The following is a 27,059-nucleotide window of genomic DNA, read 5'->3' on the forward strand; positions in this document are numbered from 1 at the left end:
CCTTGAGGAACAGATTCAACCACCCATCAGAGTTGATTGCAATATAGTCTGCTTTCTATATGATTTGCTTGACCTTCACTTGAACTCTGTTGAACTTCGCATCCAGCAAATTAGTAATTAAAGCATGTCTGGTTGGAGGGGTGTATGCTGGGCGAAGAACATTCCGAGATCTCTTCCAATAAACATTGCCTGTGAGCATCGGAGGTGAACCAGTTGCATACACAGCTCGAGCAAGACGTTCATCACCATTTCTCTGACTATGTTCCTCCATTGAGTCAAAAGAACTTCTGATTCCAGGAGGACCATGAGCTGTTTCTATCGATTCATCATTTTCACCTCGAATACAGGTAGGGGGACTTTTATCAGAGGTTGCTTGTTGTGAGCGCCGAGGGAACTTTATGCACTTGGCCAGATGATTCTGAAACGTTGTTGCATTCTACACATATGATTTGGCACAGTATATACAAATGTACAAAGCTTTTCCTTCTACATTAGCTGCAGTGAAATGTATCCACACATCAGATAGTGCTCATGGCATTTTCCTGTAAAGATTAGAAAAATGAGTAAAAAAATACAATTCCATGTACAGATAAAGAGTTTAGCAGTTAGATTAAACAACTCCTTTGTAAGATATATACATGTATGTTTAAATGGAACAGGTGAATTAACACTCCTCAGTTAGCACGCTCAAGCAATCTAAAACCCACATGGCAGAAACAACTAACTAGCAGAAATTGTTAACAAGTTAGAAATGATTTAAACCAACATTGCTGTAGGCTACTATTTACTAGTTAACAAAAATCATGTACAGTTGAAGTCGGAAGTTTACATACACTTAGGTTGGAGCCATTAAAACACATTTTTCAACCACTCCACACATTTCTTGTTAATTAATAACAAACAATAGTTTTGGCAAGTCGGTTAGGACTTTGTGTATGACCAAAGTAATGTTTCAAACAATTGTTTACAGACAGATTATTTCACTTATAATTAATTGTATCGCAATTCCAGTGGATCAGAAGTTTACATTCACTAAGTTGACTATGCCTTTAAAAAGCTTGGAAAATTACAGAAAATTATGTCATGGCTTTAGAAGCTTCTGATAGGCTAATTGACGTCATTTTAAAGACTGGAGCTTTACCTGTGGATGTATTTCAAGGCCTACCTTCAAACTCAGTGCCTCTTTGCTTGACATCATGAAAGAATCAGCCAAGACCCCAGAAAAAAAATTGAGGACCTCCACAAGTCTGGTTCATCCTTGGGAGCAATTTCCAAACGCCTGAAGGTACCACGTTGTCACGCCCTGACCTTAGTTATCTATGTTTTATGTGTTATTGTGGTCAGGTCAGGGTGTGACGAGGGTGGGTAAGTGTGTTTTTGTCCTGTCTAGGGTTTTTGTATATCCATGGGATTTTTGTGGTGACCTGAATTGGTTCCCAATCAGAGGCAGCTGTTTATCGTTGTCTCTGATTGGGGATCCTATTCAGGTTGCCATTTTCCATTTTGGTTTTGTGGTTCATTCTCTGTGTAGTTGCATGTCAGCACTCGGTCTATGTAACGTCACGTTAGTTTGTTAAGTGTTCTTTTTTTATTAAAAGAAGAATGTATTCATATCACGCTGCGCCTTGGTCTCCTCTATACGACGAACTTGACACACGTTCATCTGTACAAACAATAGTAGGCAAGTATATACACCATGGGACCACGCAGCTGCCATACCGCTCAGGAAGGAGACAAACATACTTTGGTGCAAAAAGTGCAAATCAATCCCAGAAAAACAGCAAAAGACCTTGTGAAGATGCTGGAGGAAACAGGTACAAAAGTATCTATATCCACAGTAAAACGAGTCCTATATCGACATAACCTGAAAGGCGCTCAGCAAGGAAGAAGCCACTGCTCCAAAACCTCCATACAAAAGCCAGACTACGGTTTGCAACTGCACATGGGGGACAAAGAGCGTACTTTTCAGAGAAATGTCCTCTGGTCTGATGAAACAAAAATAGAACTGTTTTGCCATAATAACCATCGTTATGTTTGGAGGAAAAAGGGGGAGGCTTGCAAGCCCGAAGAACACCATCCCAACTGTGAAGAACACCATCACATCCTTGAAGCACGGGGGTGGCAGCATCATGTTGTGGGGGTGCTTTGCTGCAGAAGGGACTGGTGCCCTTCACAAAATAGATGGCATCACGAAATGATGTGGATATATTGAAGCAACATCTCAAGACATCAGTCAGGAAGTTAAAGCTTGGTCGCAAATGGGTCTTCCAAATGGACAATGACTCCAAGCATACTTCCAAAGTTGTGGCAAAATGGCTTAAGGACAACAAAGTCAAGGTATTGGAGTGGCCATCACAAAGCCCTGACCTCAATCCGATGAACACACAATCTTAGCTTAACATTGTTTGTTGCTATAAGCACAAACTTGGCAAGTTGTGCCAAGAGTGAATGGAGATGCATTGTATTCCAGATTCCCAGCAATTATCACACATAAAACATACAAGGTTTCTGATGTCATTGTTTGCAGTTGTGCAGAGTGGATTCCCCACAGTATAAACAAGTGCAATTTAAACCATTCATCATAGCAGGGTAAAGTTGCTCATATCTCTGTCCTCCCCTTCTAATGAGAAAGCTGTGAAATATAACACCAATGCATACGTGGTCATTATTCAGGAAAATGTCCCATAGAAAAGAAAAAGCATACATAGGTGGATACATCAAAAAGGTCATCACTGAATAACTCCTCTTAGATTTATTCATTTTTAAAGGAATTTACTCTGAGTTTTAGTTTTACATCGCAGCATACAGTAAGGAAATCCATTTTCATCCACACTGGTCTAAGGTTATTACTTGGCACAGGTGCCCCAGAGAAGTTATGGAACATTTAACACAATGCATAAAGTTTTACAACTAAATCCCCTAGCTCCAAAGGCAATGATGGAATATCATATTGCTCAGGTGTTGCAATTCAGAGTCGATATTCTGTATTTCATGAAATACCATTCTCTTCCAGGGACATGGCCAATGATAGCAACTTTTATTAAGCACAAACGGAACACAGAAATTCCATTCTGAGGCACTGAAGAGCTACACAGACAGGCTGCATTGCCAAAATCCCTCTCCCTTTAATTCTAGTCCTCGTTGCGGGGCGTTAATGACTTACACAACAGCTGTTTCACCAGGAGCGTTTGGGTTTATGATTCTTTCATGTGAACCATAACCACCCACAGTCAGACTGATGCACAGCAACCAGTGACTATCTCTGAGGTAAAACAACAGCGTTCTCTTCATTCTCCCACTCTCTCTCTCTGTCAGACACCTTCTCTTTCTGACATACACACACACTCAGACATCCTCACACGAACACACACACAATGCAAACACACTGTGTGTGTGTAATACATGTATGTGTTAGAGAGGACTAGAGAGAAAGAGAGGGGAGAGAGAAATCAAAATAAATAAAATCCCAGAGATAAAGAGAGAGAAATAACGGCAGAAATGTGATGGAGTGATAGCCCAGTCACTCATTAGAGTTACGACTCAGAGCTCCAACAAGCAAGAAATGACCCACTGCTGGGTCAAAAGATGTATGAACAATAATCTAGCAAGAAATAACCCACTGCTGGGTCAAACGATGTATGAACAATAATCCAGCAAGAACCCCACTTTTGATCCAACCCACTGATGGATCAAAATAAGATTTTGGGGGGTAATCCCAGTAACCCAACACATTGGGTTATTCACAGCGGTATTTATTTAAAATAACCCAGCATGATTTCTGTGCTATAACCCAAGTTGGGTTGCTTTTAACCCAGCATTTGTAGAGTGAGTGAGAGAGAGAGAGAAATGACAACCATCTGCTAGGGAGCCACTGGCGTTTACTCAGACAAATCCACCGTTCAGTGCATCTGTACCCGCTAACGTAATAATAAGGGTATTGTACCAAGTCTATTTTATACAATTAAAAGTGATGCTGGTGTCCTCATCTTGCAACTTTTCAATTACATCTGCAATACATTTGATGCACTGTTGATTAGAGAGAGGTTTGGTTTTCTGCCAATGATAGTCCACAGAGAGAGAGAGCAACTTCTCATGCACTGAACTTGGCTTTCTAGACAGCCACTGGTATTTGAAGTGCTCTCTCACTCTTGAAAATCTGCATGAATTTATATTCATGCCTGCAAATGTTCAGACTCATGATACAAATATGACTCATAGCTTACCTTCAAACAATACAAATTGTTTGCTGTGTCCAAATCACATACATGTAGGCTATAGCAGGTGTGATTTCAACAGCTGACTGCACCTGTTTGACACATTCACCCCAAGGTGCAAAATAAGCGCACCACACTCATTCTCTCTGTGTCACGCAAGAGCTGAGCTTGTCATATGTAATGTTTTCACTTATCTGGCTGTGGTCATACTCAGTATGTTGAGTCTAATGTGATGGGAGGTTACCTACCTCCAACATCTTGCAATACAGGTGTGCAGATAGCGAGGGCAAGACCAGAGCAACGGGTTGAGTTTGCAGTGTGGGCTCTAATATCACATATTTTACTTTAAAATGACGTCAGAGGGGTGTCAGCCGAAGCAGGACTGGCAGATTGTCAGTCTGTGAAAGGCACGGAGAGGCAGGGAGATATAGCACCGGGTGATAACACTGCACTCTCTCTTCAAATGACAAGTGCTTATTTTCCCCTATACCGCGCGCAGCATCTCGCGCTCATAGACTCACTCTTCCAAAAGAACTCGTCTTCTCACTTGGTCTCCTGTTTCTTTTTTCTTTTTTAACCTATTACTTACATGAATTTGTTCAAAGATGTACGAAATGTGCAATTTTGGCCAAAGGTGACCTGTCTGCATGTCGAAATTCATCGGTGCATCTTTTCGGGGTTGACTGTTATAACCGTCCAAACTGGGTAGGCTATCTATCCCGATGTTTTGCGATGCTCTGCCTCTCAGCAATTTAGAAAAGTGCGTGGTCATTTTCAGCGCCGAATCCACAGATGCCGCCGACGAATCACCTTGCCTTTCCGGTGTAATTTTTCACAGCCCTTTGACTGTCCAGTGGAGTAAATTCGATGATTTATATAAAGACAAAGTTTGACCGTCACAAGTGGTCAGCGGGCACCTTTTGGTAATCGGACAGTGGACGGACCACCTGTCCACGGGCTCGGTGCGTCCTTATCAAATTGAAGGAAAGATAATTGCAAAGTCCAATATATTTGCATCGTCTCGCCTTTGGTGGTGTAATAGCAGGATTTACATCATATCTGGAGTAATTTTATGTGCGCAATATTGAAGGATATAGCCTTAGAATGTTTGCATTAATGACATTTGGAGTAAGGTACATCACTTGAGTGTATTAGACACTATAGACTTTTGTGGAAACCATCTAAATGTGAGGAAACCTGGAAAACTGACTTGTTGTTGAGAAAATTTGGATAAAACGGTCTATTGCACGCAGGTAAGAAGAATTTAGTCTCTACCTTATGTAATTAGCTTTATATAAATTTCACTGTAAGTGGAACATGTCTCTGGGTGTTATTTAATCTACAAAATATTATTGTTTCATATTTGCATACGCCCATATCGAAAGCACTCTCTTCATAATCTATGCCATTTCAAGTGTTATGAGCGTCTTCTGGAATTGAATATTAGCCTACTGTATCGATTGTAGGGTTCACAGGAAACATAAATATTGTGTCTATAGTGTGTTTATTTGCACAATGTTTTTTTACATTGTGCATTCAATATGTTGAATGTGTGAGTTAATTTTGTGAGCTTCAACAGAAGACTGTTTCCAGCTTTATGAAGAGAAATTGAGCAAAACTTTCACTTACCGTACGCTGGGGGTCGCCAAAGGTACATGCTGCTGCGCTACATGACTGCAAGCCCTTGTTGGCAAATAGGTTGACACACACCAGGGGCGTAATCACAGGTGGGACCGGGGCGGCGTAAGCACGGGTGGGCCCAAGCACACCCACTGGGGAGCCAGGACTACCCAATCAAATTGAGAAAAAATAAGCTCTTTACATGTCATTATTCCAAAAGGGGTGTTATTTGTCTTTTTACCTAAACATGCAAGCAGTGCACTGGGTTAGTCAGATTTGATTGAATATAACAGAACAGATGCTGGAATGTAAAAAATAACTAACTGAAAGCCACACCCGTACTAAGCCACAATATGACCGCATTGAGGCATATGTCACTGTGCTTCTATGGCTATATGCACCAAAATTAGAGTTTGGGACTATAAGGTTCGATCTGCAAAAGATGATTCTGAGGTAATTGGCTTTAAATGTTCTGAACCCTTTGAATGGTGTCATGGATTTTATCTTGCATTTAGAGGACTATATAGTACTGTATCCCCCAATTTTCTTTTACACAAATGCAGATAGAACCTTATAGTCCCAAGCTCTCTCCATGCCACTGCCTATTTAATGTGTTAATTTAGTGAACTAAACACATCTGTATTTTAGCTTTAATTAGCTCTATAAATGCTATATTTTCTCTCAGCCTCATGGCAAAATGTGTGGAATAGCATGAGATGAGCTATAAAACTGCACATCGTCCTCTCTACCCCATGGCTAAATGTGTAGAATTGCAGGAAATTTGCCTTAAAACAGCAACATTTTCCATCAGTTTCATGGCACAAAGTGTAGAATGGCTTGGGATTAGCTATACAATTGCTAAATGTTCTCTTTGCTCCAATGGCAAAATGTGGAAAATTGCCGAAAGTTATCAGCTGGTTTTGGCCCACCCAAATTTCTGCAGGCCTACCCACCCACCATGAATTTCTGGCTACGCCACTGACACACTCACACCCACACACACTTTCTCATTGCCTAACACAAGAAAAATATGTATGAATTACAAGCCATTAGTTGTACCAGAACTGTCAACCCTGTTTCAAAGAGACAATGCTATAATAACCCTTGCAATGGGCGATTTTACTTGTATATGACCATTATGTGGCCATAGGCCTAGAGTACATGCTTGGTCTTATGAATTGGCTAATATGTCTTTATGAGATAGCACCATTCATCACCACTAGATTCTTTGAAGTTTGTTCCTGTGGCTGGCCACATTAGAGCAGAGCTAATGTAAGCACATCCATCTTGCCAAGTATGTTAATGTTTACTGTTAATGTTTACGACAGCGGTTACAAGAGCAGCGGAAAGTATCAAAAGCCAAGTGACATCCACCGTGGCACAGTGCCCCACCTTGTTACTCAGAGCACACAGCTGGTTAAATGCCTCTAACGAACTAGCTACTCCCTCTCACAAACTCAACATCAACTGAACATCACTTCATTAAAGCCTCAGAGCCAGTGATTCATACTGAATTCTGCAGTGTTCAGATAGAATGAGGCTGGCTGTTTAGTTGAGACAGGTCCCCCTCTGTGAGAGGCAGAAGAGGTGCGTTTTATTCATTTTTATTCAGAAGGATCTTTAATTAGAAAAATAATAGTATGGGAGTGAACCAGCCTTTCAGGTGATTCAATGAACACAGAGTGGGAGGGATCCTTCTAATTAGAACACAATTTCATGCTGAATTGTGCTTCTAATCTCTAAACATTTATTTATTTCCCACAAACAATGTTAATTAGGTATTAAGGATAATGTTGAGGGTTGACTTCACAGTTGAATGATAATATGTTTGAACAGAGCATTGCTTTTGAAGATGCAGAAATTCGAAGCCTTTAGAATGATTGGTCAAGTCAATGATATCACAGCTACTGTAGAGAGCTAGAGATCGAGTCCCACAACCCACAACAGTTCTCTGCCCCCGCTTTAAAATGCCATTCATTATCTTTATATAAAAACTGGTTTAATCAGGCTGAAATATCATTGAAACAATTCTGAGAATTTTGAGATGCAGCGTTCCATATTGAGATTCAGTGTTTTCAATCTGGTTATGTTTTGAAACGTGATACTAGAGGATAGCTACAACAATTTAGCCTTCCTAATTCTAACGTTGGATTGTATCACTATGCGTGTTACAGTGTGTGTATGTGTGTCTGTGTTTAGGAGAGTATATTGTGCATGAGGTGCAGTTGATTTGAACATCTGAAGGTGTAATAATACCACCATGTGTTGCTGTATGTTAAATGCAACAGGAAACATAAATAGTGTAGTATCTACAGTAATCTGCTCATCTATGTCTACATCATTTGATGTAGATTGGAAATGAGCCATTTTGGACCTTGTTCAAACGTCAGCTGAAAGTTTTCTTTTAGCTTTACAGTGACACTTTGATTAAATTAATATTTGTTTTGCTTTAAATAATAAAGAGGCACAGGATTTTATTGAATAGGACTTTCTGTGTTTACAAATGTAACAGCAAATTCCTACACCTTCTGCAGCAGAAGTTCCTCCATTGGGCTGGAAATATGGCTGGCTAGAAACGCCTGAGCGCTAAACACAGTCTTGACTAACCAAGCACGAAAGCATTGCTCATTATGCTAATCTAATATGTTGCCTACAGGGAGATGTGCCTACATGTTGTCTATACAGCAAGAATGTGGTAGGAAAGCATGTCACCTATTTGTGCCTTTTTATATGACCAAAGTTACTACTACTAAAGGTGAATGAAAATGATTTATCTACGGAATAGACTATTAACTCTTTGTGAACAGTTTCAAATGATGTAGACATTGTTCCCTTGAATCCCATCGCCCCCCAGGGTTCTCTCCTGGGATCTAAAAGCATAGTATGTGGGAGTGCCCCAAGGTATTGATAGTTTTAAAAATGAAAAATAAAAACGCTGCACACTGCTCTTCATGTTCCCAGGTGATTTTATAGTGTTAAAAGTGGCCCTAAATGGTTTGTTCTATTTAAAGATACTCCTCCTTATATTTCTCCTCACTGTGATGGTATAGAATAATAGAGTAAGTATGTGTGCTTGGCTCGTCTTAACCAATAGGGATTCCTCCCACTCTCTTCCTTCTTGGCATCAATGGTGTTTAATATAAGGGCTTCCACATGAAATAATCTTCATATATACACTACACGACAAAGGTATGTGGACACCTGCTCATCGAATATCTCAATCCAAAATCATGGGCATTAATATGGAGTTGGTCACCCCTTTGCTGCTATAATAGCCTCCACTCTTCTGGGAAGGCTTTCCACTAGATGTTTGAACATTACTGTGGGGACTTTCTCCCATTCAGCCACAAGAGCATTAGTGAGGTCAGGCACTGATGTTGGGTGATTAGACCTGGCTCGCAGTCGGCGTTCCAATTCATCCCAAAGGTGGTCGATGGGGTTGAGGTCAGGGCTCTGTGCAGGCCAGTCAAGTTCTTCCTCACCGATCTTGACAAACCATTTCTGTATGTACCTTTCTTTGTGCATGGGGGCATTGTCATGCTGAAACAGAAAATGGCATTGCCCAAACTGTTAACACAAAGTTGAAAGCACAGTATTATCTAGAATGTCATTGTATGCTGTAGCGCTAATATTTTTCTTTACTGGAACTAAGGGGCTTAGCCCGAACCATGAAAAATAGCCCCAGACCATTATTCCTCCCACATCAAACTTTACAGTTGGCACTATGTAGCGTTCTCCAGGCATCCGCCAAACCCAGAATCGTCTGTCGGACTCCCAGATGGTGAAGCGTGATTCATCACTCCAAAGAACGCGTTTCCCCTGCTCCAGAGTCCAATGGCGGCGAGCTTTACATCACTCCAGCCAACACTTGACATTGCACATTGTGATCTTAGACTTAGATCTTAGTTTGGAACTCAGTAGTGAGTGTTGCAACCGAGGACAGATGATTTTTACACGCTACGTGCTTCAGCACTCGGCAGTTTTGTTCTGTGAGCTTGTGTAGTCTACCACTTCATGGCTGAGCCGTTGTTGCTCCTAGACGTTTCCACTTTACAATAACAGTAAACCAGGGCACCTCTAGCAAGGCAGAAATTTGACGAACTGACTTGTTGGAAAGGTGGCATCCTATGACGGTGCCAAGTTGAAAGTCAATGAGCTTTTCAGTAAGGCCATTCTACTGCCAATGTTTGTCTATGGAGATTGCATGGTGGTGTGCTCGATTTTATACACCTGTCAGCAACGGGTGTGGCTGAAATAGCCGAATCCACTAATTTGAAGGAGTGTCCACATACTTTTGTCTTTATAGTGTATATTTTTTGTCAATGTTTTGCCATCAAACTTGTGGCAGTTGTGAAAAAAATCAATAGTTGGAAGAGTTGCAAAGTTAATTAAAAATAAGGCCCTTGTTGATGAGATGGTTTTTTCATTCATTTGGCTATTTTCTCTTGAACCATATTAGTATAGTAGTATAATAGTTCCCTACAAATGCTGTTTTGAACACAGATATAATAAATTAATACTAGATATGAAGTTATTCAACTATAAATAACCTAAGTTACGATTGATTGCCATAGATATTTTTGTTAATTATCAAAATTACTGAAGATTCCAGTAACTTTAGTAAATTAACGGAATCTTTGCAAACCTAGTCACACATGTGACGTTCCCTACAGTGAGCCCTGGCAGTGGTCAGGTAGATCAGACAGCTACTGACGCTGGAGGGGAGGACTTGGCAGGGCTGCCCGGATCCTTTGGGAGGGGGTGAAGGGTTGGTTGTTTTTTTAGTGTGTCTTCAAACAAGATTATCAATGGATCCTACACATTGAAAATGTATGGCTATGATTTTGTCAACTTTCTATGAGCCAAGGGATGTAACTGGTTGTTTTAATGATGGATCGTTTCTATGGACCTGAATTTAAATATTTTTTCCTAACCATTTCCTGACATCTCTTATTTTTGAGTGTGCAAAATAGCCCAGTGCACATAGTTTTACATATATCATGGCTTATGCAAGATATCAATATATGGTTCATAAGCAATCTTATTTTTCAATATGCCCTCAATGAAAATGATGAAACAACATATTATTAGGGTTAGGCCTCGTGATACACTGCAAAGAATGTACATGTTATCGTATTGAGATAATTCAGTTAAAATTACTTGTGAGTTGATCCCGCTCACCAAGAAAAGGCATTTTCTTGTTTTCATTAATTTAGCTTACCCAGAAATGCATCAAGATAATTTGTATTGTTTTAAGATTTTCTGACTTGTTTCAAGCCTTTTTTAGGTTAAAGTAAGAACAATTATCTGCCAGTGCACTAAGACAATTTGTCTTGGTAAGATGTCTTATTAAGATCAAATAACTTGAAATAAGGTCATTTATCTTAACCCACTTGTATCAAGCTTTTTTGGGGGTTAAAATAAGCAAAAGTATCTGCCAGCGCACTAAGAAAATTTACCTTGGTAAGACATCAAGTCAATGCATTCTAATGGTAGGAGATATATAGGTAAGATATAAAAAAAAAAACTGCAGTCTAGACTAGCGTCATGTCCAGAGGGTGCACATCAAGCTGCCTTACGCTACAGAAACAGGAGATGGGCTTCTGGCCTATGGGGTGTTCTAGCTAAAACAAGGCTATTTACTTACTATGTGTGATTTTACCAAGTAGCCTACCTCCCTTTACTTGTGTGTCAACTACTGTAGTGCATTATGAAGTAAACCTCGATCTGATATTCAGATTCTTAATAGCCTTTATGGGGGTTATTAACTGGAGCCTCTGGAGCGTGATTAACCTCATTTGCTGTGAAAAAGGCTGTGTTGCATCTCTGAGCTTCCCTTCTGTGGAGGATTATATGTGTGTGTGTGTGTGTGTGTGTGTGTGTGTGTGTGTGTGTGTGTGTGTGTGTGTGTGTGTGTGTGTGTGTGTGTGTGTGTGTGTATATGTGTGTGTATATGTGTGTGATTACTAACACCCTGCACTCAGCAGTCTGATAAACCCATGAGGAGGGGGGAGCAGAACTGGTCCATGTGACACACAGCAGTGACAGTAAATCAAATCCAAATCAAATGTTATTTGTCACATGCTTTGTAAACAACAGGTGTAGACTAACAGTGAAATGCTTACTTTTCATCACACACTGACTGGCACCACCAGCTATTAACAGCTAACCACCTATTAACACCTGACATAACAGTATACATCTTAGTTTGATAAAAGGTGTGATGGGTCTGCACTCAAAAAGATGTTTCAAAAAGCTTCATTTTTTAAATTATTTCAATTCTTTTCACTGCATCAGGGATAGCGTGCACAGACATTTAGGTTCTGCAGTCTTCTTCAGTGTGTAGGTACAAATCTTTTAAATTAAAAACAGCATTTGTAGGGAACACAGGTGAGCACGAAGGGCAATTGAGGCCATCAGACGTGAACCATTCATGAATCAGTTGCCTTACAGTAGTTGTCTGCTCACTTGGATACATTATATCAATTCATGAGATAGCTTACCACAAAGGACATTAGACTCAGACGTTCATAAATATGTAGGGCTAACTCATAAACGATATGCAACATTTTATATGGACAGTGTTCTCGTCTAACAGTCTGAATTTGGCCAAAAGGAATGAGGTGAAATCTAGTTCTTTGTTTAATCCGTGTGGGGATACAGAATTACATTTATATACAGTTCTTTAGTTCTTTAGAAATGAGTCAGACACCTTGACTTTTTCCACATTTTGTTACGTTACAGTATAAAATTTATATATGCACACAATACCCCATAATGACAAAGTGAAAACAGGTTTTTAGAAGTGTTTGCAAATGTAAAATCAAATCAATTTGATGTTATTTTAATGGACAAAAATGTGCTTTTCTTTCAAAAAACAAGGACATTTCTAAGTGACCCCAAACTTTTGAATGGTAGTGTAAATTAGCAAACCTGTTTTTGCTTTATGTGGTATTGTGTGTAGATTGACGAGTAAACATTATAGAATAAGGCTGTAGCATAACAAAATGTGGAAAAAGTCAAGGGGTCTGAATACTTTCTGAAGGCACTGTATCCTTGGGCAGCAGGCAGCCTAGTGGTTAGAGCGATGGGCCAGTAACCAAAAGGTTGCTAAGATCAAATCCACAAGGTAAAAATCTGTCGTTCTTCCTCTGAACAAGGAAGTTAACCCACTGTTCCTTGGCTGTCATTGTAAATAAGAATTTGTTCTTAACTGACTTGCCTAGTAAAATAAAACAAATTAAAAAATCCACACTACTTCTCTTTGGAGTAATTTGTTGTCGTAATCATCTCCTCTCGGCGGGGTGGATTAACTTTTTCAATAATATAATTATTTTGTTCTCTAAAGTGTCTCGCAGCTGGCGAGGTGATATCTTCATGTCAGAAAGTGGATTTATGTTCTCATAGGCACATTCAAGCCGCGGGATGTTTTTCCAAATAAATCTTATTGTAAGAACACTAACATAGAAATAAGTTATTTTGTAGTGCAAGTTATACATTGCTTTATCTCATAGGTTCTAGAGGTCTGAGGGCATGCAAAGTTATAACATTTCCTTATTTTGTTTGCTACATGAGGTATATGATCTACATCCTTTTATGAATGCCTCTTTTCTCTCTCTGACCACATCTGATTTAACCAATATGTTTGATAGATTTCTTGATCATTTATAGGTGAATAAAGGTGGATTCTGGAAGGCAGAATGATTCTGGAAGTCAGATGATACTATATGCCAGTGTTTATTGGCAATAGACTTGATGCCATTACAACTTGCTCACCTGTGTTTCCTACAAATGCTGTTTTGAATTCAAAATATTTGTAGCTACACACTGAAGAAGGCTGCAAAGCCAAAACGTCTAAGTACACTATCCCTGATGCAATAACAAATAATAAAAAACACAAAATTAGGAAATCTTTATTAAATATATTTTTGAGTACGGACCCATCACACCTTTGGTTTGTCTGAATCACGGGTGTTACGCACCAGCCAAGCTTCTGGGCGCAATGGTCCCCTTTTGAATACATCTCAGTTTGTCCAAGCTGCACAACCTGATCTTCTAAATTTGATTAGCGAATTATAGAATGGCCACAGTATGTGTTGGAGGTAATCAGACCTTGTACTGTAGAACAGCACTGTCTGTTAATGTCAGTCAGAATCAGTGGTGGTCAGTGCTGTTAATTTTTATTTATTTTATTTATATTACAGCATATTGGATGACTGCTATTCATATTCCAATCACCCAGTTCAATGTAACAGCGATACGTTTAGGTTACTACATGTTACTCAAATTTTCCCTATACCCATCATGAGGTTGCTACAACCTAGCCTATGAATTAAAGTTTACAGCGTTGGTGCACACTGGTCGAGAGAAAATTTGAGGTAACAGTGACACAGACAAACAGTGAGTGATATATTCAATACCGCCTTGCACACTCCTGCCTGTGTAATCATTAGTCCCAACAGTTGCAAAAAGGAGTTTCGATTGGACAAATTCTGGTATTTATTACCATTTTGTTCCGTTTGCTTCCGTTTAAAAATGTTTTTTCAACAGAATCGGCAGAATGAATACAACCCTGATCACGCGTAAACACAACTAACTTTCATAGCAGCCACGGTGTATTCCTTCTTGCATCTATGCATCTCCTCCTCTCACCTTTTACCTTCACTTGTGGACTTCAATGCACAACACAATAGGTGTATGTGACCAGGGGGGAAAAAATGTACACGCCAAACCATATCATAACCGCTACACACAGCCTACATCGTTGTCACCATATTAGCTAAAGTAACGTCATAGTCAGCATAGATAATAGAACTAACGAGTTAGTAAACCTGCTACAATCATGCAGTTTAACACTTACAGTGGCGGGCAATACATTTGTAAAGAGAAAGCTTACATTGGAAGAGTTCCAGTGTTGTATTGAATAGTCATAGCCAACTAGCTAACATAGCATCCCTCTGTTTGAGCAAGGTGTTTGAGTAGGCTAAACTCGTTAGCTGCATTTGCTAGCCAAGTATGTGAAACTGAAAGTGGAAAAAATTAAAACATCTCTCTCTCTTGCATCTAATTTAAGAAGAAATGAATTTGTTCAAAACTGTTCAACTATTGTCTTTCTCTCTCTTTGAGTCAACTACTCACCACATTGTATGCAGTGTAGTGCTAGCAAGCGAAAGCTTATGCTTTCAGTACTAGATTCATTCTCTGATCCTTTCATTGGGTGAACAACAATCAGTTCATGCTGCAAGAGCTCTGATAGGTTGGAGGAAGTCCTCCGGAAGTTGTCATAATTATTGTGTAAGTAAGTAAGTCTATGGAGGTGAGGACCATGAGCCTCCTAGGTTTTGTATTGAAGTCAATGTTCCCAGAGGAGGACGTAAGCTGCCCACCGACATGGTGTGATATGTATGGTGCTACCATTTGTTGTTGATATTTATAAGCAGAATTTTGCATCGCTGTGTATGAATTGAGGTACCAAATACAGTGCCTTCAGAAGGTATTCAAACCTCTCAACTTTTTCCACATTTTGTTGTTTAACAGCCTGAATGTAAAATGTATTAAATTTAGTTTTTGTGTCACTGGCCTACACACAATACCCCATAATGTCAAAGTGGAATTATGTTTTTTGATATTTATAGATAAAAAAATGAAAAGCTGAAATCCTGAGTCTGTAAGTATTCAACCTCTGTTATGGCAAGCGTAAATAAGTTCAGGAGTAATAATGTGACCCGATTCAAGAAACTAGGCGCATGTGGCAAGTCATGACTTCACAGGAGTCATTTGAATGCAAAAAAACGTACGTTTTTTAAAGAAATGCCTTCTCAAATATGTGAACTTTCATGTTGTCACACCCTGACCATAGTTTGCTTTGTATGTTCTATGTTTTGTTTGGTCAGGGTGTGATCTGAGTGGGCATTCTATGTTGGATGTCTTGTTTGTCTGTTTCTGTGTTTGGGCCTGATATGGTTCTCAATCAGAGGCAGGTGTTAGTCATTGTCTCTGATTGAGAGCCATATTTAGGTAGCCTGTTTTGTGTTGGGTTTTGTGGGTGATTGTTCCTGTCTTTGTTACACCAGATAGGGCTGTTTTCGGTTTTTCACGTTTCTTGTTTTTGTATATTGTTCTATTTTTATTAAAGATGTATCTAAATAACCACGCTGCGTTTTGGTCCGCCTCTCCTTCAACAGAAGAATCCCGTGACACATGTGCCTTAATAACAAACTTGTATGCCATCTGTAAATACAAATAAAATTGTATAATTATGAGCCTTGTTGGTTAAGCCACAGGAAAAAAAACATCAACCTTTCCACTAGCCATGATTGGCTGAGTTAATAAGTGGGCTGGACATGCTGAGAGATGAGTTCAGAGGCTTCTATCTATTTGAGCTTGTCAGTCTGTGTTGGTAATACTGTCGAACGTGGCTTTAAATGTATTGTGTAGTGGCAATGAATAAGTGTTGCTCTCCACTTTCTGGAAGATCAAGTTTCGAACTCAGTGGAATTAGAGCAGCTATTCCCAAACTGGGGTACGTGCAATGCCGTCGTGGGGTATGCCAAATAAAAATGTTGATTCACATTTTCAAACAGTCCATTTCGATTTTTCAACAGGGCAATACATTTGGGTGATGTTTTTTTCTCGCCTCAGTAGCCTCGTTTCACTGCCAAAGATAAAATGAAACCATCTAGTGTTCAGTGAAATAACAACACAATGTCAAATACAGGTAGCCTAGTCAAATAATTAACATCCAATCACATTAACCTTTACTCTCTCGCGGGAAACCTTCACTCTTGCGCAGACATTTAGAAACTAAACATGCCAACTTGAAAAATAAGCCACGGGAGTTTTTTTTTGCGAGAATTCTGATGACTTTTGAGTAGTAAAACATTGATAAAAGCAATAGATACCATTAATAAGAAGGGTCTAGCAGCGTCTTATATGGTGAGCTACCGAGTGGCTAGGACAGTCAAGCCCCATACTATTGTGGAGGACTTCATTCTTCCTGCTGCCGTGGATAATGCTGGGGAGAAAAGCTCAAAAAACTATACAGAAAATGCCGTCATCAAACAACACTGTTTCACGACGCATCATTGACATGGCAGGATATGTTTTGAAATGATTACTGTTTTGCATACAAGCCAGGGAATTCTATGCGTTACAGCTGGATGAGTCAACATACGTGGCGGGCCTGGCACAGCTTGTTACATCTATACCGAGTCAGTTAAGGAATACATTCTGTTCCGTGAACAACTAGAAACTAGGACAACAGGAGAGGATATTTTTTAAGTACTGGACATCTCTGTGACATCAAATGGACTTTGGGAGTCAAGATGTGTTGGTATCTGTACTGATGACACAAAGTGGTAACGCGCGTGCAAGCAGTTGCTCCCGACGCTACTTGGGGACACTGCAGCATCCACCAAGAGGCTCTTGCTGCCAAGGGAATGCCTGACAGGTTGAAGACCTTTGGACACTACAGTGAAAATGGTTAACTTTGTTAAAGTAAGGCCCCTGAACTCTCGTGTATTTTCTGCATTATGCAATGATATGGGCAGCGATCATGTAACGCTTTTACAACATTCAGAAGTTGGCTGGTTGTCAAGGGGCAAAGTATTGACACTTTTTTTTAAATTGAGAGACGAGCTTAAAGTTTTCTTTACTGACCATCATTTTCACTTGTCTGACCACTTACGTGATGATAGGTTTCTCACACGACTGGCCTATCTGGGTGATGTTTTTTCTCGTCTGAATTATCTGAATCTAGGATTACAAGGACTCTTCTCAACTATATTTAATGTGCTGGACAAAATTGAGGCTATGATTAAGAAGTTGGAGCTCTTCTCTGTCTGCATTAACATGGACAGCACACAGATCTTTCCATCATTGTATGATTTTTTTGTGTGCAAATGAACTCAAGCTTACAGACAATGTCAAATGTGATATAGCGAGCACCTGAGTGAGCTGGGTGTGCAATAACGCAGGTATTTTCCTGAAACGGACGACACAAACAACTGGTTTCATTATCCCTCCAGTCCATTTACCGATATCTGAACAAGAGTGCCTCATCAAAATTGCAAAAAGCGGTTCTGTGAAAATGTAATTTAGTTAGAAGCCACTGCCAAATCGGATAGGGCTGCGCTCAGAGTATCCTGCCATGGCAAGTCGTGCTGTTAAGACATTGATGCCCTTTGCAACCACACACCTATGTGAGAGTGGATTCTCGGCCCTCACCAGCATGAAAACTAAATACAGGCGCAGACTGTGTGTGGAAAATGATTTAAGATTGAGATTCTCTCCAATACAACCCAACATTGCAGAGTTATGTGCATCCTTTCAAGCACACCCTTCTCATTCACCTGTGGTGAGTTATTCACAATTTTCGATGAACAAATAAGGTTTTATTTGTAATATATTTATATTATTATTTGTGCCCTGGTCTTATAAGAGATCTTTGTTACTTCCCACGAGCCAGGTTGTGACAAAAACTCACACTCATTCTTATGTTTAATAAATGTTTTGTATAGTGTGTGTGTGGCAGGCTTACAATGAATGCAAAAAACAACATTTGAGAGTGCGCTGACCCTGGTGCTAGAGGGGGTATGCAGCTGGAGGTTGACTGTTTGAAGAGGTACTGGACTGTAAAAAAAAGTTTGGGAACGACTGAATTAGAGAATGATAGCTGAAGAGATGGAGAAAACGCCTGTCTCCGGATGACATATTCAAACTAAGGACAATTGTGGTATGGCATTCCTGATAGGAAAGATAGTCCAGTGTTAGCTAGCTACATTTTCAGATAATGTCACGATCATCGTAAGCATACTCGGACCAAAGTGCAGCGCGATATGGGTTCCACACGTTTATTCAATGAAACACACAAAACCAATAAAGAACAAACGAAACGTTACGTTCTGGAGTGCTCATAGGCAACACAAAAACAAGATCCCACAAAACACAGTAGGGAAATGGCTGCCTAAATATGATCCCCAATCAGAGACAACAATAAACAGCTGCCTCTGATTGGGAACCATACCAGGCCAACATAGAAATAAACACACTAGATCACCCACCCTAGTCACACCCCGACCTAACCAAAATAGAGAATAAAAATGCTCTCTATGGTCAGGGCGTGACAGATTTCTAATTTGACAGTGGTTTCATTTCAAGCTAAAGTGTGCTAGGTAGCTAATGTTAGCTGGCTGGCTCCCTAGGTGACGTTATTATTTGTATCCCAGAGCTGTATTCATGCAGGGTAGCAATGACATGATTTGGTGTTGTGTTCATTGTTGTTTAACTAGCTAACATTATGTGATGTGTGTGATCTTAGCTAGGTTCATTGTTTTACTAGCTAGCTAGCTACCTGTCTTAAGCGAAAGTGTACTGATAGCTAGCTAACATTAGGTGGCTGGCTCCCTAGCTGACGTTATTATTCATAACCCAGAGCCGTTTGCATTTCTAGTTAGAGCCTAATATTAGCTAGCTAACATTGAACCTGGTTGGTTAGCTCTCAGCATTGTGGCATTGTTGGGACTGTGTTCATTGTTGTTTAGCTGGCTGGCTCATTAGCTAATGTGACGTGTGTACAACACCCGTTGAATATGGCCTGTGTCAGTAAACCTCTGCAAAAAAGCGTAATGAAATTGTTGCCAGCAGAGCTGGATAGGCTGTTTTCATGTTATCCATAGGTTAACAAATCCTCGACCAGAGCATCAAGTGTGCGCTCGAGAGCGAAACGAGATGGGTGGGGCTAATGCTTAAGAGGGTGTGATCAATGGTGAATGGGTGGAGCTCTTCACTAGATACCAAAACATTCAAAGGCCATATTCTCAAAGTTGATCAACTTTCAAAGCAGAATTACTTTCCCATTGTTCTTCAAATGCAGTGTATGATATACAATTTTGTAGCTCTGTCTCTACTTATATCGAAAGTAAAAAATACACCATTTCAAATTTTGCTACATAAGAAAGAAATCCAGGTGGTAAGTCACAAATGTGCTTATCAAGTTACATAATAAGTTGCATGGGCTCACTCTGTGTGCATTAACAGTGTTTAACATGATTGTTGAATGACTGAGTGAAAAGAAGGAAGCCTGTACAGAATAAAAAATATTCCAAAACATACATCCTGTTTGCAATAAGGCACTAAAGTAATATTGCAAAAAAATGTGGCAAAGAAATTAACTTTATGTCCTGAATAGAAAGTGTTATGTTTAGGGAAAATCCAACGCAACACATTACTGAGTACCACTCTCCATATTTCCTAGCATGGTGGTGGTTGCATCATGTTATGGGTATGCTTGTCATCGGCAAGGACTATGACATTTTTGGGGGATAAAAATAAACGGAATAGAGCTAAGCACAGGCAAAATCCTAGAGGAAAACCTGGTTCAGTCTGCTTTCCAACAGACACTGGGAGACAAATTCATCTTTCAGCAGGACAGTAACCTAAAACACAAGGCCAAATATACAATGGAGTTTCTTACCAAGACGACATTAAATGTTCCCGAGTGGCCTAGTCTTGACATTGAAAATCAATGTCAAGACTTGCTGTCTAACCAATTTGACAGAGCTTGAAATCTTTTTTAATAAAAATGTGCAAATAATGTACAATACAGGTGTGCAAAGCTCTTAAAGACTTACACAGAAACTCACAGTTGTAATCGCTGCCAAATGTGCTTCTAACATGTATTTACTCAGGGGTTTGAATACTTAAGCAAATGACATTTTTCTGTATTTCATTTTCACTTATGGGGTATTGTGTGTAGATGGGTAAACATTGTTTTTATTTTTATTTCATCCATTTTGAATTCAGGCTGTGGAATAAGTCAAGGGGTATGAATGCTTTCTGAAGACACTACAGTATGTGCGGACCCATCACAAAAGAACTAGCCTTGAGACACTATTCAGACATATTCTTGTGTTATGATCAAATATGCCTAATATCTGCAGAAATTATACATGTTATGTACATGACAAAGTTCTACTAAAAAGGGTTTGAATCAAAATTAATCTTTCAGACTCAATACCATGCATGCATTTGGGATGTCAACTTCAAATAATTCTCAATCCCATCCAAAATATAGCACCATTCCACACCATCCATGCAATTGAAACATTCTATTCCAACTGTAGAGAACAGCCTGATGGTTTTAATGACCACTGCTGGAACCGAGCCTTGCCACAGTTGCAAGTGTGTGAGCACGTGTCTGAGGATATGTGCTATTATTTCACTGAAGCACATCCATCGCACTGAGCCGAGCCTGGGAGAGGGAGCGGCTGACCTCATACTTGATTCATGTAGTGAGCTTTGTCGGATCAATAGGGCCTCTACAAAGGATCAGATTTATCCGTCACGGCCCCTCCACTAACTAGCCTGCTCCAGGCATGGAGGTCACCTCTCAGTGGCCCGCTATTCCGAAAACACTTCATAAATGAACAACAGGGATTTTCTGGGAATGGTTTCCCTTTTTCCCATTCCATCCACTTAGACTGTTATAGAGATGGCTGGATGGGATGCGAAAACCTTGACTATGAGGGCTGAGTTGAATCGAACATTGTCCTGTTAGTCCTATCAGGAAGCTTGCAGCCTCTTTTTCAGCATGTGGGCCATGTACACAGTAGTGGAAGGCGTTGTGCTGAGGGATTAATTAGTTGAACGCTAAAGCGCTCTTGGCTGTTGCATCTTGGATCTTCCACACTTTTTGTTTTGCCAGGCGTAGATTCCCTCAGCTAGTGGTGACACAACATTGCTTCATCCGCCCGTAGTAGCAGCTGCTGCCTGCTCGGCCTTACAGGCATGGTGTGTGTGTGTGATATGGTTTACTTTTTACAGCTTTTCATGTGAGCACCTTAAGCACGTTATTGAAACACTTGAAAGATTAAGTACAATATTTACCACCCAGAGGCCTGTACTGAGGCAATCCATAAAGCTGCAGAACCTTCGCTAGAGCTGGCTGTGGTAATATACTCTGAAATAGTGGATTTCTGCTGAGAAACCATGAGGCTGTGCTAGTTCCCTCAATAACTGCTACATCTCAGTTTGCTTTTCAAAGCCATTCAACCACGCACTAACTGGAAACTGCACACTCCAAGTAATGTTCCAGTCTGTACAAATATAGAAAATAACACTGTTTGATTTATTATTTGAAAATGTCTGGAGATATGATTCTCTTGTGAAACACTAGGAGATACATGGAGGTACTTCATATTGTGGTGCACCTCCTTGTCCCTAAGGTAAAAGGTTGAAGGGGAGATATAATCATTATTAGGATCCCCATTAGCTGTTGCGAATGTAGCAGCTACTCTTCCTGGGGTCCACACAAAATATGAAACATGACCCAATACATAAAAGTAATAGACAAGAACAGCTCAAGGACAGAACTACATACATTTTTTAAAGGGACATGTAGCCTACATATCAATACATACACACAAACTGTCTAGGTCAAATAGGGGAGAGGCGTTGTGCCGCGAGGTGTTGCTTTATCTTTTTTTTTAAACCAGGTTTGCTGTTTATTTGATAAATATGAGATGGAACGGAGTTCTATGCAATAATGGCTCTATATAATACTGTAGACTTTCTTGAATTTGTTCTAGATTTGGGGACTGTGAAAAGACCACTGGTGGCATGTCTGGTAGGGTAATTGTGTACGTTGACTATTCAAACAATTTGGGATTTTCAACACATTAATGTTTCTTATAAAAATAAGAAGTGACGCAGTCAGTCTCTCCTCAACTCCTAGCCAAGAGAGAATGGCATGCATAGTTTTTATATCAGCTCTGATATACAATGAAGAGCAAGACGTTCCGCTCTGTTATGGGCCAGCTGCACCTTAACTAGGTCTTTCCTTGCAGCACTTGACATCACGACTGGACAATAATCAAGATAAGACAAAACTACAGCCTGCAGAACGTTTTGGATTGTGGTGTCAAAAAAGTAGAGCATTTACCAAGAGAGAAACATGAAGTTAATGCTTATATTACTGTCCTCTTAAACATTTCCTACCTTCATCATTCCTGCCTCTGGAAAAGCTAGAAAATACTGTATGGATACTTGGATGAGATAGTCCTTGTAAACCAGGAGTGTAGTATGTGTATCCTCTGTGCCTCCTATCTCCTGGCAGGTGGCGTTTCCACAGAGCTACAGTATGTGTGAGGACATGCTGGGCTGTGTTTGTCCTATCGCTTAATCTAAGAGCTTAAGCACACAGGCCTCTCCCACCCCAACAAAAGCAACCTCGCAAATTCAACAGACTCCAAATGGAGGCTCAATGGGCTCTCAGCCTTTTAAACTTTCCTAAGACTTGTGACTTTAAACTGACTTACCGAAACCACACAGACAACTAACAATATTCACAAAATGGGATGTCTTGAGCAAGCACAAGCCACCAGACCTTACAGTTGTACGAAAGCATTACTACCTTTTGCAGACTTAAATTGACAATATCACCAGTATGCTCAATATAGTCTCCATACATATAGGGTTTAGGTTTTGCATATAAACTCTTAAATGTCAAAATAGAAGCTTAGGGAATATAATCAAATTAAAAAATATATATTTGTCACATACACATGGTTAGCAGATGTTAATGCGAGTGTAGCGAAATGCTTGTGCTTCTAGTTCCAACAATGCAGTAATAACCAACGAGTAATCTAACCTAACAATTTCACAACAACTACCGTATACACACAAGTGTAAAGGGATGAAGAATATGTTTATAAAAATATATGAATGAGTGATGGTACAGAACAGCATAGGCAAGATGCAGTAGATGGTATAGAGTACAGTATATACATATGAGATGAGTAATGTAGGGTATGTAAACATTATATGAAATGGCATTCTTTAAAGTGGCTAGTGATACATTTTACATATTATTAAAGTGGCTGGAGTTGAGTCAGTGTGTTGGCAGCAGCCACTCAATGTTAGTGGTGGCTGTTTAACAGTCTGATGGCCTTGAGATAGAAGCTGTTTTTCAGTCTCTCGGTCCCTGCTTTGATGCACCTGTACTGACCTCGCCTTCCGGATGATAGCTGGGTGAAAAGGCAGTGGCTCGGGTGGTGTTGTCCTTGATCATCTTTATGGCCTTCCTGTGACATCTGGTGGTGTAGGTGTCCTGGAGGTGCGAATTATCAAATTAAATCAATTCTATCCCCACTTCCAAAAATCATGTCAACAATTAGCCTATGTGGGCTGATTATCCCAACCATTTAGCCACTGTTATCCAAAGCCTGCCAGAGTATGATGCTTATCTCTTCTCCAGACCGTCCCTAGTCACCCACCTTTCCCCCTGTATGCCCCCTCCACGACACTGATACTCTTTAGGAGGCCAAGACTTGGCCCTTTCTAGCTTCAATTAACTTAATGAAATGACAGAGCATATTAAGACCTTTATTGGAAAAAGGGAAAAAACATGGGCAATAAAGGATTAAAAGAACTATAGACAAAATTGCTAATGGCCCTAGTTTGAAGCACTGCCACAATGTGACATTTACTCACAGGATTATGTGAGATAAGTAATGCATTGATGTCTCAAAAGAACACTTAATATTTTCCAGGCTTTGATAATAAGGCTGCAGATTCAGTGCCAACGGTAGTTTTGGATAGAATGCAAGCTACAGTAATATGGAATGAGGCACTTTATATCTTGTATTTCCTAATTCTGTATCCTGAGACTACCGGCACCGCATTTACTTATTGTCTGTGACTGTGCATGTCTGAAAGTGAGATAATAGGCCTAGCTTTTTTTCCATGATGACTTGACTGTATGAAAGAATAATGAACTTGAAAATAGATTACACTTTTTCTCTTCTACTCATGTCAGAATATAGCACATTCAATGACAGAAGATATTTGGTTTTTCCCAAAGTCTGGAGGACTGCCGGGCTGGAGCTGGATACTTAAAATTAAAATGTAATAATGGAAGCAGCCATGTGTCCTTATCATTCATACATTTATAATGCGACTGCATTCATGAATCCCTCTCAGTATTTTGTATACATTCTGACGTATTCAATTTACCTTATCGTTAGTAATTCATTGAGTTTATTGGACTGGAAAGCAGGGCTACCATATTTTTCATTTGAATAACACAATTTTCAGTGAAGTCCGGCCATTGTAAATGTCTATATACCTCCAGCAAATGATAGCTGGTGTTTTCCTGACATCACGGATTGATTAGCTCAATTGTACGTTAGAGATGAACATAATTTCAGACGTTAGCTCTTGAGAGACACTTGCTTTACAGTGCATTAAGCTTAATTAAGAGAAAGAGGATGCCATTGTCAATGAACGTTCTCCCCTTTCTCTGCAGTGGACTAAGTGTTAGTCTCACTCAAACTATCTGTAGAATAACAATTGGTCAGTGATTCATCCATCATCTGCAGAATCAGAATTTCCCTTGATAGCTATGTTAACCATTCCTGACCAGGGTGATTGAGAATAAGGTCATTAAGAGAGATCAGTGTTGTAAATCTTCATAAGTACATCTCTAATAATTCCAGCCCAACCATTTACAAGTGCCAGTCAGCACTGTAATATATCTCTCCTTTTCCTAATGATATCTGAATTGTAATGTGAGGCTGGTGATGGAGGTATTGGGAAAGAATGCTGTGGAGATTGTATCTCCTCTGTTGACGTGAGTACTTCACCTAATTGGCAAGGAAGGACCACATCATCTGCCCCCCTATTCCAACCCTCAAACCTACCTAGCCATAAAAGTGCTTTTTGAGCAAGCAAACCCATCAGCCCTTCAAAAAAAAAAACAGTATGAAACCACAGGCTTCTTGAGGCCTTATTTCTTTTAATCTCTTGGCTGTTTCAAGGTTCTGATGTAGAGAGAAATCAGCCTTGGAGACAGACTCCCTTTAACACAGCTCATTCACGTCTGTGCAATGTGAAAAGTTGTCATAAGGGGGACAGAAATTGGGCTTTTTGAAATCTCTCCGGAATTTCCTCGTTTAAAAAATAATATTGATAGGGGCCAATCCAGTCGTTCAGTTCAGTCGTTTGAAGCAAGGCTGCTTAGCTATCTAGGGTTTAAAGTCCATTTCCACTGACCTCGACTTGAAAACAGTGATTATTCTGGGTCAGTCTCCCTTAAAGCTGCAACGTTCGTATTAATGGAAGTGGGAAGCGCAGTGAAACACTGTTCTTATGCCCTTACTTTGCCATACCCTTCAATAGAGGTACAAAGAAACCGCATGACCCGCTTTCTTCCTTATCTACTTAGGGTCAAACTAATCTCCCAGTGATGTCTAAAGCAATATGGAAAGCAAAATACTAATATGTAAAAAAATAAATATATGCTGCATATGAATCGAGACACAACCACTTACTATTTTGGTAATTTACAATTCTAATGTAATTAATTATGGGGTAATGGCCATCCTATGGTGCTTGTGTGTGTTTTGTGCGCCAATCTAGACTTCGGGGGGGGGATTTACTTTTCCTCTCCTTCTGATGTTAATCGTGATGCTAATATGAAATGCTCAACATAGTCTTCCAATATGAAAAACATGTTTTCCTATTCCCATCAAGGTGAACTTCATTGTTCTGAAACAACAATGAATGGTGGCATGGAAGCATGTTCATTAGTTTCTGTCGATGAAACCTTTTATGACATAGCTATAGCAGCATTCATTGGAACAAGACCAGCATGCTTTTTCCTATCCAGAATCACTGTTGAGGTCCACTGACACATTGTTGTTTGGGTTATGCACCAAAATGAAGTCAGCCTGTAATACCACATTCAGCTGCTGCACCAAAAACAATAGCAGAGCCCCGGTCCCCTCATTACTCTCCCTGGATGCTTGAAGCTATTCATTAAACCATGGGCCTCGGCTCTTCTCCGCTTTCCTCTTAACTGCATTCATGGGACCATTGTTGTAGTTTAATGAAGCGGTCAAATTTGCCCTGCTGACAGTGATCTCCCAATCTCTGATTCTGTCTGCACTGCCCCTGTGAGTCAGATGAAAGGGATGGGTCCTTGTTCCATGGCCTGTATACAATCACATAGTTTCCCCCCAGTGGGGCAGGACTACCACACCACTGTGCAACTGTTCAAGAGTTCCTCTCAAGGTAATGCACCCCCCCCACTCTTATATTTGAAGTATCATTACCCCTATGGGGCAGGTGCTCTGGGCTGCCAGTTTCAGGAGAGGGGTGGTAGAATGAATGGATTCACATTGTATGAGCTCCTGCTGATATTCAGCTAAGTGTTAGATGACTTTCAAT

The 27,059-nt window shown here is 40.0% G+C and overlaps 1 protein-coding gene across 1 annotated transcript in view; it reads left to right on the top strand.

Moving 5' to 3' along the window:
- The first annotated feature begins 4,609 nt into the window (after positions 1 to 4,609).
- Positions 4,610 to 27,059, top strand: part of LOC109907018 (adherens junction-associated protein 1) — a 79,358-nt gene continuing 56,908 nt past the window's right edge. The window contains exon 1 of the mRNA XM_020504818.2: positions 4,610 to 5,467. The gene's annotated coding sequence lies outside the window, so the exon portion shown is untranslated. The remainder of the gene's footprint in view (positions 5,468 to 27,059) is intronic.

This window comes from Oncorhynchus kisutch, linkage group LG17, assembly GCF_002021735.2.
Source record: "Oncorhynchus kisutch isolate 150728-3 linkage group LG17, Okis_V2, whole genome shotgun sequence".
NCBI classification, from domain to species: domain Eukaryota; kingdom Metazoa; phylum Chordata; class Actinopteri; order Salmoniformes; family Salmonidae; genus Oncorhynchus; species Oncorhynchus kisutch.